We start from the raw sequence: 10847 nt of genomic DNA on the forward strand, positions 1-10847 counted from the left end.
GCCTATATTTACATACCCATGGGAGCACACTGAGCTTCAGGAGGCCAGGCTGATGCTGCTCATGGACAGTCTGCTCTCTAACTGCAGCCACCTCACAGACTGTGAGCACACATTCCCAGGAGGAGGAAAAGGRAAACACTGCACCCCTGTTCCCACTAAAAACACCACGTTTTCTCAGCCATGGATTTCATGGTAAGCCTCCCCCATAAATCCCTGATGGCACTAAGGATCCTTGGTGACTGGATAATTCATCTGACTTCCCTTTGCATGTCTTTCCTCCCCAGGCCCTGCAGCCATCTTATGTCTCCATCGTGCAGAAAGTTCCAAATACAAAATGTGGACTAGACGTGGTTGTGCTCACACAGAGGCACTGGTGTGTGGCTTTGGGGATGCTGGTGCAGAATCAGAACAGTYTGAGCTGGAAGGGAATTCTGCAGATCAGGCAGGTCCAACCCCATCTCAAGGCAGGGACACTTCCACAAGAGCTTCCAGCAGAGCAGGCTGCTGCAGATGTTCAGTAAAGCCCTAAAACCCTGCAAAGTCTGCAGGTGATGTACCACAAACTGTGGCTGTGGCACAGCAGGATGGCACAGCCACTCCCAGAGGAGCTTCAGGCAGAGGTCTCTGCTTTAAAATCACAAAACCGCGCACTTACATAAAAATATGATCAAAGTTTTACACTTGTAGAATTTCCTACCAATAAATCACATAAATGGATATCTACACCAGGTAATAAAATGAACAGATTCTAAAACTGATCGGTAAAGTTGCTCATAAATTGTTGTTTTTAGCAAGCTGTAAACAAAAGCTGCATAAGCACCAAGTGTTAGAAGGGACTCTGCACACAGAGATGCTCCAGCTGCTGTCTTCAGGGAGAAGGCACTGGGTGTAGGCAATCTTTGGAATCTTTTGTTTTTCCCCAGCATAAACATCCTATCTCTGTCTCTGTATCCCAGCACCAACAGGAGAGGAGGGAGTGGGAATAAATGCTGCCACTTTCTGGTCCCCTATGGTGCTTTCCTTCTTGCAGGGGTTTRCATGACCCAATGTACTCACAATGTGATCCCTGTGCTCTCTGTGTTTTATTTAATTGCATTTCAACAAAAGAAAGAAATCTCATGTAAACCATGCAAACCAYGTGCTGAAGACAATACTTACCTGACAGGGGCAGAAACTATGTAGGATTCCCTGCCCAGATACCACAGAAGAACACACTGGAAATTCTTACCTTTTTTGTTTCAGAATGACACAGAAAATACTCTTTTAGCTGTCTGTATGATGGGGAKACACACACCAGCAAGGCCCCTGCTCAGCCCTGCAGATTGGATTACCTGCACACAGGACCTGGAACCTGCCAGGAACAGCCTTCCCTGAGCCASAGCTTCAGAGCTTTCTGCAGAGGCAGAGATGTCAGCTTTGATTTGAGCTAACAGAAAGGAATCTTTGGATGGAAAAGCTCCAGGACCTTTGAATTAAATGAAAGACCAGAACACTCCACAGAATGTCTGCAATAACAGTCTCTACAGAAAATTATGAGGAACTACATAAATCCACCCTCTTCCTCTTCACACAGGCTCATTAAAGCAGTACTGACTCTCTGGGCAGCTATAATTCTGCTGAGTGATACCCTGGAATCACCCTGTCAATACCCAGTGGTGTGCTGCCTCTCCAACTATCTGTGCCCCTAATATTCCTCTCTTTGATGGGATTTGCTGACCTTTAATCTGATGCTAGTTTACTCTCATCACTGAAGTGCAAGTCAGAGAGCAATAAAACGGCAACCTCACTGATTCAAAAGGGAGAGCTAAAGCGCCACTAACTGTGAATCTAACCTTTCCGAATGGCTCTGCCTTAAAAGGGGAAACATGAAGTGCAAGGCAGCTAAAACAAACAATATTTAATGCTGACTACAAGATTTATTGCAGTCTTCTTTGCATGAGTATTAAATTGGAATTCCAGGGCTGTAAACTGAGGAAGAGGAAGGGACAGTCAGTGCAGATGGAGCAGGGCACCATGAAATTCTTTCCCTACACCACAGGCACTGCTGGCACTGCCAGAGGCACAGGGAGCACCAAGAACATGGCAGAGCTGCCCAAGCTGAGAGACCTGACCCCAAAAGGGCAAATGGACCCCAAAAGGGCAAATGGAGGCCGGGCAGCACAGGGAGGTGACAGTGTGAACCATGGTGCCAGGGGGCTGCATTACAGATGTGCAGGGTATCCTCTGGTGCCAGGGGGATGCATTACAGATGTGCAAGGGTATCCTCTGGTGCCAGGGGGATGCATTACAGATGTGCAAGGGTATCCTCTGGTGCCAGGGGGATGCATTACAGATGTGCAGGGCATCCTCTGCCAGGGAGCCCAGTGCTGGAGCTGGAGAGCCCCAGGAGCAGCCACAGACCCCACTGCAGGGCACTGCCCACACAGAGCCCACCCCACCCTCACACCCACTGCAAAGCACCCACAGAGTCACTGTGACCCCACCACGAGCCAGGGCCACGGGGAAATGGGACCTSRYRCTGCTGGAGAGGGCACAGCTGGCCCAGGACAGGCCMTGGCACAGGGGCAAAGGRCTGTGCCCAGAGCAGAGYGGGGCAGCAGCTGAYCCTGCCTGACCCCTSGGTCCCCAAGGGCTCTGTGAGCAGGCACTGAGCAGCACTGGGCTGTACAAGGGAAATGAGGTGGAAATGATGGCTCTGAGATGCTGCTGCCCCTGTGCCAGTGGGTCAGGGTGCAGGAGTGCCATGGCCAGGGCACCATGGCAGCCACACCACTGACCCCAACAGAGCCTCTGAGTGACCATTCCTATGGTCTGCACTGACCCCAACAGGGCCTGCACGTGGAGAGGAGGGTGATGGCACCCAGGGGTGGGCTTGTACAAAGCGAGCAAATAATAGAAACAATTCACACACCTTGTGTACACACAGAGCAACACAAAACACATCCAAGTCACAGCATAAAGTAAAAGAGAAATTATTGCATAACAAATTTTTCCCAGCTCTCTGGGGAAAATAAAGACTGACAGCTTTGGGTTTAACAGGTGTTGCTAGAAGATGAGCTACTTATTAATACTGCTAGGAAGGAAAAGGATGATAAAAACTATAATGTGATTAATTATTTATGTTTACGAGCACGATTTTTAAGAGTTACAGTCTGTCATGCAAATCGCTTGGTYTGGTTTGACTCGACACGTTGGAGCCCGGAAGGTGCCTGAGGGCTGTGCACAACACGTGAGGGGATTGCCAGGCACTGCCAGGCTGCACCAGGATGGGGGCATGGCCAGAGTGGGCACAGCTCAAACCAGAGCCTCTCACCAGCACAGAGCTCCTGGAGAGATTCCTCTGCAGACAAACCCACGGTGGAGTGGAGGTGACAGCCCTGGTGGCCCCAGTGCCCTCCTGCTGGTCACTGCGGGGTGACAAACTGCCAGCTGGGCATGACCCATCCTGGGCACCACCCCACAGAGCACAGCCCCAGCATCGCCAAACAGCCCAGATTAGCACAGAGCAATTACTGCTCAAACCCCCACCCTGCGCTCCTGAAAAGAAAATTGGACGTGAACATGTGCAGGAACTCACAAAGACAGACTTTGTCAGACCTAACAGGGCTGATAAGGGGAGAGCTTTTACAAGGGACACCAAGAGATGCATCAGTTGAGCGCGAGGCTGAATACAAAACAGTATTAGTGTAAAAAAGAACAAAGRAAAGGCCTGCTCCGCGTAAGAACTGGTAATACATTAAAAATTTAAAACCTGGCACGACAAATCTGGATACTCCCTGCAGAAGACAACTGATATTAATGAACAGGCCTGTGCATTCATTGTCTGGGATCCCAGAGGAAAAAAATAATGCTGGTTACACTGAATTTTTTAAAGAGAAATTCTTCCCTGCACAAACAGCTCCTCCGCCAAATCACCAGCCTACTCCTGGCAGTTTTAACCATCTAAAACCATTCGCTTGSCCAAGCAGTGGATTCACCTGAAGGTCCTTCATTTCTGCACACAATTCCTCAGCATGCCAGTCCATCAGAGCCTTGCTGCCCCAGCAGCACTGGTGTAGTCAGGAACAAGTGCTCAGCCTTGGCTCGACACCCTCTGAGCCCAGGGAAAGCACAAAGAGGAGCTCTGTTCCTGCATCATTTGAGCTGGCAGCACTCGAGGAGAGGGAAGGGAAGGCAACGAGGGGATCCCAGGTTTGCACAGATCTGCCCCAGGTCCTGGACACACCAGAGCACCCAGCTGGATTGGCATCACCTCTGCAGCCAGGAAGGAATAACCACAAAGGGGGAAATGCTGAACACACACTTGGCAGCTGGTGGGCACAGCTCTGACATTTATCCTGGCACGGACAAAAAGCAGAATTGCTCGATGCTTGGTCAGCRTCAGCACTCAGCTGGCACACGGAATGGGAAAGTCTCCGTGGGAAACTTCTCCAGGTTGTGTTGTAAGATCTGGGCAGCCACAAAGCCCATCAGCTCCACAAAATGTTGTGGAAAGTGGAAACACAAACCACAGGGGCCTGACAGAGAGAGGAATATATTTGGGATGGAGGAGCTGGGGGAAGCTGGGAGCAGCCAGGGCACCCAAACCCAGGGTTGAACAAAGAGCTCAGCCCTTGGCCAAACCACCCACACTGCTCCAGCTTCCCGAGGGTGTCCAAGAGCTCAGCCTCTCCTGCTGCTTCCAAAACCACGCACGGCTCCTCAGTGCACGGGCTGTGGGAGCAGCTCTTAGAGCACATGGCAATCCTGGCTGTGAGCGCGGCTGTGAGCGGCACCTCGGCTGGTACGGTGATGGGCACCCACTGCCCTTGGCTGGCACAGTGAGGGGCACCCAGCACCCCTTGTCCCTCAGCTGGCACAGTGAGGGACACCCTGCACCCCTTGTCCCTTGGCTGGCATGGTGAGGAGCACCCAGCTCCCCTTGTCCCTCGGCTGGCACGGTGAGGGACACCCAGCTCCCCTTGTCCCTCGGCTGGCACAGTGAGGAGCACCCAGCTCCCCTTGTCCCTCGGCTGGCACGGTGATGGCACCCTGCACCCACTGTCCCTCGGCTGGCACAGCACCCACTGCCCTCGCTGTGCCCACACCTCGCTGCCCTGCCCTTGTGACAGGCGCACACTGGAGCGCACACGACAAGCMGGGCGCGTTGTCACCGCTGTCACTGCCACACTCCGGAGGTGCAGGGCTTTGGGTGGATCCCACCTGCCCGCAGCAATGCTGGGACACACGGGGAATATCTGCCGTTTGCAGAGGGTCACCCGTGCACCACACAATTATGGCAGGGTGAGCCGTGGCACAGGGAACGCCTCAAGTTTTAAACTGTCATTAGAATACCGTGGCCTGGTTTTAACAATGCAGCAGCGCTTCTAATGATCTTTAAGGTAATTCGCTATTCAGACCCGGAGCAAAAGATGCAAATGTACCACTGAAAGCTCCTTATTAAATACCCACAGGCTACAGTTCTGTACAATAAGTGGTCCAGGTCTTTTTAGAACATCCTAATTAGATGAACAGAGATGCAGAAAAAYGCAAAACCAGGTCATGCAGCAAAAATGTTGGGGGGAAAAAAAAAAGCTGCCAAACAACCCCCCTCCAAGCCCCTCATTAAACACCCTCCCCCACCCTGCAGCCTTTATTAAACCCTCGCATGTGAGGAAGAGGAGCCAAAGGCTCCCGGCCCACCATGGCCCCGAAAACAGAGGTGCCTGATATTGTTAAAGTTAAGTTTTCAGTTTATTGCCAGGGATATGTCTAAGTGATGATATAAATAATACTATGAATAATACATTAAGCAAAAACCTAATCTGAAATTAAATTTGCCTTGGGTTATCTCCCTTTTTCTTATATACATACAGAATTATTATGCACTAGGGGAAAAAAAAAAAAAGCACATATCAAGGTAACACTTTCTCCCCTTTTGAAAGTAGCGAGAATTGCTGCCCCTAAATAGCTGCTGCCTTGCACAGAGACATCAGGCAGAACTTCTTTTCTCCCTGGAAGCAGGGGAGAAGCTGGGATATGAACCAGAGATGTTCTGAAGGAGCACCTTCACCTGCAGGTCCCTTGGCAGACCCAGCGTGGCACCAGGGACAGGCAGCCTCTGCCAGCTGCTGCTGAAGCTCTGCAAACTCCAGGGCACTAACACAAAATATGGCAATTCACACRTTGGTTTTGTCATGGGAATATCAATTCAAAGGTAGCCAACTGGGACCAAAAAATACACATTTCCTGAACTCTTCAGGAGTGAAAATTTGGGCAACTGATTAGAGTCTGGGACAGGGCATGAAGGGCATTGTGCTCTGCCCTTGCAAAGAACAACTACCCCAACCAAACACCGACAATCTGGTTGCACAGGCAGGGACGTTTCATCCCTTCCATTTCCAGAGGTGTCTCGTTAACACTAAGTGAAGWGTTTGGTGCCAACACATCCCAGCTTTTCCTCCTCTCCTCTGGTTCCACCCTATGGATAACTGCAGCCTGGGGGGCAGAGGCTGTGCCCCCTCCATGGCAACTCTGCTGGGAAATGGGCACYGTCTTGGCTTTCCTCTTCCATCCCTGAGCCTCGCCTGCAAGTGACGCTGGCCAAGATATGGTTAATGCACTAATTACCATAATTAAGAGTTGCCAATTTAATTACAGCTGAGAATATTAATGCTGTAACATTTGTTGGAGTGCAGAAAACAAACCTTTAATGCACAGACTTTGTTCGCAAACATCTAATGGAGCCCTCCTCCACTTYGCTTGGTGCTTCAGTGCTGACACAACAGCGATAGGTTCAGATTGAAGAACTTGTCAGCAATCAGGCAGGAGGAGGCTAATTAGCTGGCAGGTTAATGAGTGTGATGGCTCTTGACAGCATTTTGTTACAGCCTCTACTGTATTTAAACAATAAATGATTATTACTTAAACACCACGGAGATAGTCTTATTAGGAGAGCAAGACCATATATTTATTTTCATAAAAATGAGATTAATCCTGGAGCGCAAAGAATAAAATGTAAAATTTTGGCKGATTGTATCTCACCTTTGAATAACCTCCAGGGTATCTCATCAGAGGAGGAGAGTTGAGGTTTGCATGCCCTTGTGCTCCCCAGAAGGCTCCACAGGGTGAGTCCAGGCAGTGATGGGCTGTGAGCCCTGCAGTGCCATCCCAGAGCCATCAGTGCCACCTCCAAACAACCAAACACAGAGCACATCCTTCCTCAGTCACCCCAGGGTGCTGTGGGTGCCAGGGTTTTGCCATCCTCCCCGTCCTCAGGCCCACACCAGGCTCTGAGTTTTTGTTGCTTTGACAACTGGGATTTGGAAACAGGTGGTGAAGCAGAGGAATGGCTCTGTGGAGAGATTAACCCATTTCTSCGTCCAGTTAAGGGGGAAAGGGGACATTTTACAGCACTCCTGTCATCCATAAACATAATGAGAGTGAGAAGGAAGCTGTCTGAATCCAAAAAATCCAAAAGCACAGAAATATGGTGCCTTTTCTGCAGAAAAGGCAGGTGGGAAGGAGCCCCTGGCTACAGTCTGAACTGTATTTACAGGACACGCAATTGCAAATATGTGTCCAGAAAAACCTTATCTGAAGAGAATTAAATTGAATCTTTGGCTGTGTAATAATAAGGGAGGGTTATTTCAATTTAATATTTACTGTTCCCTAGGAATTTGTACATAAACATGGAAGAAACAAAAGGCCTCACCTGCTGAGACTAATACCATTTTCGAAATTATTTTTGCATACATGAAAATGATTTGTGCCCCTCAGTGTTGCCGCTGAACATGGGAATAAAACAAGAAAAGGCACTGAACTGAAATCTTGCCTTATCTGTGATGAGGGTTACATGTCTAAGAATCAAACCAGCATGGGATCAGTGGCCAGCAGCACGGGGTCAGTGAGCACCTGCACAGGTAAAGGCAGACACTGCACAGGTAAAGGCCAACCAAGTGACACCAATTCCAAACCCAACCTCCATTCCTAAGCTTTGCAAACACAGCTCTTTCCTCCCAGCCCTGCATTCTAAGGATCACATCCTATGAAACATGGACAGGTGTGTGAATACACAGAGCTCAGCAACTCCACCAAACTTCACTACAAAGCTCTTGAACACCTCAGCTCGAAACAGCTTATCCAAATTTTCTTTTTTTTTACATTAAAATATTAATAGCATTTGATGGAGCAATTTTAACCCAGTGCCATCCTGGGAAGAGCTGGCAGCTGGCAAAAATCACCAGGCTCTCTAGCTTTTTAAATGAGAATATTCTTCAGTCTGAAAAATTATTTATAGAGGGTTTTTTTACTACCCTTGTATACTGCAATGTTATTTCCTTTCCCACACACTAGCAAAGTCCATTTTCACAACTGCTATAAAGCGGCATGTTCACAGCTAGTAAAACAACTCAATAAATAGCCTCGCGAAGCTATAGCTGTCTCATATCCTTTCCTCAATAAAAACAGAGGTGAACTGCTTATTTTCAGCAGCACACTATAAGAAGACAGAAGCATTATGACTGCTCATACATTCTGACTATCATTTGCCACAAGCTATATCTGTCAGCATTAAATAAAGCTGCATTATAAATGTAAACAAAACACCCACATCTACCAAATGAGCTGTCCGCCATGGCTGCAGGCAGGAATTGAACCCGCTTATTGACTCAGCTTGCTCTTTTTATTTATTCTCCTACAAAGACATGCATTTACTTTACCCTACAAGCAGAGTGGGTTTAGGGGCGGTGACTTGTCTCCTGCACAGGCAGAAAAGGCAGGTTGGTGACAAATGCAGATCTTAATGGGAACACCATTAGGTGGGCAAACATTGAACTATTATTGAAAAACTGATTTATTTTAAAAGGTTATCCTAGACCAAAACACTACATCATAAATAATTTGCAGGATCAGTCAAGTGAATTTATACTTATGATTTTTTTTAAAAAGGTAATTCATTGCAATCAAATAATAATGCCAGTTGGAGAGGAATTACACTCAAATATCAACTGCTCAGAATTTACAGTCTGAAGAGGTTAAAAGGTGCTTGGCTCTACAGCAGCACAGAGCAGGCTGCTCCTCTGACAGAGGTTATACATCTCTCTAGACTAGAAAAAACTTCTGTCCCTGTCAGACAAAATTCACCTTTGCACAAGCCCAGAGCAGCCACTGGCAGCCCCTGGGCCAGCAGAGGGGACAGCAGAGGGACAGCAGAGGGGACAGCCAGCCGTGTCACCATGGGCACATCCTCCAGGGGACATCCTGGGCTCGGGGATGGAGCTTCTGCTGTGGACACAGGGACCAGGACCCAGCGTGGGCAGGGTGAGCTGCCAGTGCACTCAGAACTCTGTGAGATAACAGGAGTGCTGAAAAAATMCTGCATGTTCCCCAATTAATAATTGCAATCAATTATTTATAGAGGTATTCACATTTCTACAAGGAAGGGAGAATAATTATAAATAATGCATTGGCTAGGAGGGAATAGGCTTTTTTACTRTTTGCTGTAGAAGAACGAGGTTTTGCCAGGACTATAAACAAATATTGTRGGGCCATTTCTGGAGTGGGACTGCAAAGTGCATCGAACTCTGACTGGACCTCATAGGAGTGGAGACATCACTTCCATGTCATTCAGCCATCAAGGGAATTCCCATTGTATCCACGCAATTTCTCAGAGCTGAGAGAAAGGTGTGTTTGGAGACAGCTTCCCTTCTGTCAGGTGTTSCCGTTAGAGCTACAAAGATAATATTCCTTGGAAAACGCACCACAGCTCCAAAATTATTTTTTATTCTTTTTAACTGGGACGAGCTGTCATGTGGGAGGGTGCTGAGATGCCCAGTGTCACCAGCCCAAGACACGTGGACCTTCCCTCCTGTCCCACCCTGCTCACCCCATCCCACAACGCTGGGTGCCGAGCACTCCCCAAGACAGGAGCTGTGTCCATTTCTCCATTTCTCCATTTCTCCATTTCTCCATTTCTCCATTTCTCCATTTCTCCATTTCTCCATGGCACAGAAATCCAAAGCAGACATCAAAAAGGGGAGAGCGAAAGCCCAAATTAAGCAATGGGATGAAGCTGGCACAAGCCCCCTCATGAATGGACAGGAACAAGTGTTCCACTGTTTCACACCATCCATTCTTCCAGAGGTAGACATCAAATATTCCTGCTTTTCCGTTTTAAGATAAGCTTGCTAACAAGAAACTAGCAGGCAGCTCAGAGCAGCTGCCCATTGGGTTGCTGCATCAGTGTTTATGATGTTTACAGAGAAAAAAGAAAATCAGAGTAAGGAGAAGCAGAGAGTAATTAATGTATTGTACTGTGGAATTTCCACTTCCTACCTGCATTGAAATCAAATCAAGTTTGGCAGTGCCAGAGTAAATCAAGGGGCAGCCACCAGGGAGAGGGGATCGCAGAGGCATTAGAGCCAGATCCAAACCCGTGCCTCACCCAAGCTCCCACTATTATTACTTGTGCAAAGCAAATATTCAGCCTCCAACCCTAAATCATTTCAATTCCTATTTCCAAGTATAATTTAATCTTTTTCAGCGACACTTGATGCTTACTTCATCACAGCATAATGACAGATTAAAAAGTTGTTGAATTAAATATTAAAGAGGACTTCAGGCAGTTCTGCATTTTTAAGGAATAACACAGATTGGAGATGAAATGAGAAGCCCAAATGCATATTTTATTCCAAAAGGAAAGAATACATATATTTCTCCTCCAGGCCACCTACTTTGTAATAAAACATAGGGCAGGTTTTTATTTAGTGGATAAAAGCATGATATAGTATTATAGGATTCGTATCACTGTAAACTGGTACTGTGCCATGGTGTCAAAGCCAATGACACCATGAGATCAAACACARCCC

This window comes from Malurus melanocephalus, unplaced genomic scaffold, assembly GCF_030028575.1.
Source record: "Malurus melanocephalus ecotype Western Australia unplaced genomic scaffold, MMel_1.1 scaffold_1255, whole genome shotgun sequence".
In the NCBI taxonomy this organism is placed as follows: Eukaryota; Metazoa; Chordata; class Aves; order Passeriformes; family Maluridae; genus Malurus; species Malurus melanocephalus.